This window comes from Lygodium microphyllum, chromosome 16 (assembly GCF_053477565.2).
Source record: "Lygodium microphyllum isolate KBCC chromosome 16, Lygodium_microphyllum_v1.1.10, whole genome shotgun sequence".
NCBI lineage: Eukaryota > Viridiplantae > Streptophyta > Polypodiopsida > Schizaeales > Lygodiaceae > Lygodium > Lygodium microphyllum.
The window spans coordinates 57,561,151-57,565,580 of record NC_141150.1 but is presented as its reverse complement, the minus strand read 5'-3'; positions in this window follow the sequence as shown (position 1 = coordinate 57,565,580).

Sequence of the window (4,430 nt, the reverse complement as noted above, 5' to 3'; positions counted from 1 at the left end):
ATGGGAGAATGCCCAACGGTTTGATTCTACTTTGGTTTTCCAATCTGATAAGCCACTGCATAGGCTGCATTCCTTGCAAGCCTAGATCTTTCATTGTCACATCCATCATTATGTTTACTGATAAGCCTCCATCAATCAATGCGTCTGCTATAAAGCATCCTTTGATCCACACGCCAATCTCTAGGGTTCCGAGATCCATGAAGGCATTAGCTACATCCACTTCCTCACAGGCTCTGAGGATCTATTGGATGTGGTTGCTGTAGAGGGAGCAATTCTTAGGCTTCTTCTTCTTGTCAGTATGCTTTTGAATTTCTTTTAACATCTAGGAGACAACATTAGCAATTGTCAGAATGTTAAGTTTGGTTTAAAAGTGTCTAGGTCTTTGACCAAATCATACTCTTTGATAGGATCCAGTTGTTGATAGGATCCAGAAGCTTTTCCAATCGGCTCGGAAATGGGGCCTTGCCCACTTTTATCTTCCCTTTTTCTTCTAGGAGCAGCAACATTTGCGCTTCTTCTTCTTGAGGAGCTACTTCAGCATCCTCTATCTCTTGGACCTCTGGTCTTGCCTTTGCTCCTGTCTCTGTGACTCTCCATGGCTCTATAGGGCTTTGTACTACATTGTTCTGTAGTGCATTGTTTTTTTTTTCCCTAGGAAGGTTGAACTTCACAATCTTGGTAGAGGGAACATTCTCTAGGGTTTCTCCTTTCTTTGCATGTATTATTGCGGCCACTTCTAATTCCACCAAATTGGAAGCAGGCATGTACTTGCTGAGCTTTAGTGCTCTCTGAAGACTTGGCTTGGATTCTCATTTGCTATTCCAGAATTTTGTATTGGATGTCACTTTGGTTGTCAGAGATCTTTATTGGGATGCATGTCTTGCTCATGGATGCTACCTACAGTTTCTTTGTAGCCGTCATGCTCTTGGGATGCTATTGAGGCACTGTCTTGGTTACCCGTCTTTGGTACTTTGACTTGGTTTGATTGAGCCAGTGGGAGCATCTTGTATGCTTGACCGACATTGAGCAGGAGGTTTATGCTATTTGAGCATTTTGTAGATACTTGAGACTTTGGGATCTCTTACACTTACATGTTGCATTGTTCATGCACTGATATCTTGGAGTTGCTTTTGACCTGAGCTTGGGCTTTGCACTCTTGTGAGCATACACCTATTGGTGTCATGTCTTGCCAGTGTTATGTATACTTTGCCCTATTGTCCAGGGGATATGCCTACTTACTGACGGATGCTTTGGTGACATGTTTGGGTGTTTTCTCAGGGTCTTGATGACTATTTGGTGCTTATTTATGCCCATTTATGGTTGGTAATGTCTTGGCTGTCATTTCTTGACTTGGTGTAGTGATTTGGTCAGCAATTGCCTCTCACAGTACCCTGCTCTCATTTATTACACAAGTATATAACTCCGGACTTCCTAAAATATTCTAAAATGATGTACTTTCACTAGTACTTGGTGGGCAACAGCTTTGGTTACACTTTTCTCGCCATTTTTCTCTCGATTTTGGTGATTTTTTGGTCATTTTCTGCAGAGTAAACAACAAGCAATTTTGAACTATCTACAATCTTCCAGCCTGCATTATGGCGAGTTCGTCCACTGATCATGCTATTTTCAACATCACTAAGCTTGATGGTACGAATTACTCTTATTGGAAGAGCCAGATTTGGCAGGTATTGGTGCAGAAATTGTAGATCAGACCATTAAGGTTCAGTGGGGCAGTCGACTGCAACTATGCCAGATGAGGAATGGTTTGAGCTTGATGAGTTATGCAAGTCCCCTATTGTATTATCTCTCATAGAACAGGTTCATTACAATGTATTTGAGGAAGAACAGAGTGCATGGCAGTTGTGGGATAAAATAAAGAATCTCTATGACAAGAAAAGTCAAGCAAGTCAGATGTATTGGCTGAAGCAGCTTATGGATCTGCGCATGAAGGAGAATGTGTCTATGTCTGCTTACTTGAGCCAGTTCCATGCTATACTCAAGAACTTGACTCTGCATGACATCACTTTTGCAAAGGATGTCACTTCTCTTTTCTTTCTTGGTACTCTTAATGAGTCATGGGATGTATCTCGCATTGCATTATGTGCCTCTGCTGCTACCTTGAAATTATGTGATGTTGAGAGTGCTCTTCTGCAGGAAGAGGTTAACCGTAAGAATTTGGATGCCTCTCGTGTGTTGCATGCTATGATAGTTAGAAGCAGGAATGATGGATATGGAAAGCATGGCAGTGGCAGTGGCAGTGGCAGTGGCCGTGGATGGAATTCTCAGAAATCTCGGTCCAAGTCTTGTGGGAAGTCACGTAGCAAATCCCGTGGCAGGAATGCAGATGTTACTTGTCACCATTGTGGGAAAAAGGGCCATATTAGGGCACAATGTCATGAACTGTGCAATGAAAGGCGCAAAGATAATGGGAAAGACAAAGTGCAAGATAAGTCTTCTTATCGCAACATAGTGCCTGCAAAGTCCAGTGTTAAAATTGAAGAGATCAATGTTATGCAGCCTGAGGATGTTGATGATGATGACTATATCCTTGCAGCTTCTTCTAGTGCTTCGCAGATGACAGAGATACACTCTATGTATACACAGTGTTGGCTCTTGGACTCAGGTGCATCCTTTCATGTGACACCTTGCCGAGAGTGGTTTCATTCATACCATATTGTTTCGGGTTCTATGCACTTGGGTGATGACAGCTCTCTTGATATTATGGGCATTGGTGATGTTAGGCTACAGTTTCCTTCTGGGAGCAGTTTTGTTATGCAGGATGTACGTCATGTACCTGCTTTGACACGCAGTCTCATGTCAGCTGGACAGCTTGATGACACAGGTTATCATGTATCTTTTGAAGACTCTGCATGGAAGATCACTCGTGGCAGACTTGTGATTGCGAGAGGTGCCAAAGTTAGCAGCCTCTATCCCTTGATTGTATCCGCTTCTTCCCTTGATCATATTTTTTCTGTGGGTTCTATCCCACATGTATCTCTTTGGCATGCCCGTTTGGGTCATATGTCTTTGAAGGGAATGAAAATGCTTTCTGGTTTGCAGTACTTACTGCCCCTTGATTATGCATGCTTTAATTCATGTGAGCATTTTCTTTATGGTAGGCAGACTAGGTCTACGCATAAGAAGTCTGGTAGGCCACGCATGAGTGAGCCCTTAGCATTGGTACATTCAGATGTCTATGGGCCCATGCCTTGTCAATCTATGGGTGGTGCAAATTATTTTGTTATGTTTATAGATAATTTTCTACGGAAAGTTTGGGCTTATCCCATTTAGCTAAAATCTGATGTCTTGACTGTGTTTCAGAGATGGCTTGCATTGGTTGAGAACCAGTCTGGGTATCGGTTAAAATGCCTAAGGATAGATAATGGGGGTGAGTATGTCTCACGTGCTTTTGAGTAGTTATGTGATGAGAGGCGTATTAAGCGTCAGTTGACCGCCCCCTACACCCCTCCCAGAATGGTTTGGCTGAGCAAATGAATAGAACCATCCAGGAGTGTGTATGCAGTATGCTTAGCCATGCATGCCTACCACAGAGCTTTTGGGCTGAGGCAGTTAGTACAGCTATGCATGTCATAAACAGATCACCTTCTAGTGGTTTGGATTTCCAGGTTGCAAAGGAGGTATGGACTGGAAAACCTCCCTCTTATGAGCATCTCCGTGTCTTTAGATGTGATGCATTTTGCCATGTGCCAAGGGACAAGAGAAGCTGGATCCTAAGAGTGTCAAATGCATTTTCCTTGGTTATGGGGATGCAGGCAAGATGAGTTACCATCTCTGGGATCCGCAAGCGCGGAAAGTCATATGCAGTCATGATATAGTATTCCATGAAGACAAGATGCATAGGCAGCCTAAGAGAGTTGTTGAGATCCGCAGGGTCATATTTTAGGAGGAGCCGAGGGCTCCCGCACAGCCAGTTGGACAGCCTATAGCTGAGCAGATGCTCATGGTTAGGGTGTTGGAAAGGCAGCTGGGCAGGCAACAGAGCCTGCCGTGAGATGGTCTACTAGAGACAGACGTCCACGTGATAGATTTCAGCCCTTGATGCATTATGTCTTGGTTACAAATGCACGAGAGCCTTTCACCTATGATGAGGCTATACGTAGGGGTGACAGTCACTCCTGGGAGAGGGCTATGCAGTCTGAGATAGACTCCTTGCATAAGAATGAGACTAGGGATTTAGTTTCCTTGCCTGAGGGCAAGAAGGCTTTGCCATGCAAGTGGGTGTACAAGCTGAAAAGTACCCCTGGATACCCCAAGCCGGCATACAAGGCTAGACTGGTAGCAAAGGGTTTTAAGCAGGAGCATGGTGTGGACTTTGATGAGGTCTTTTCTCCTCTGGTTAAGATGACCCTGCACTTAGTCTTGGCTTTGGTTGCTTAGCTTGACTTGGATTTATGCCAAATGGATGTCAA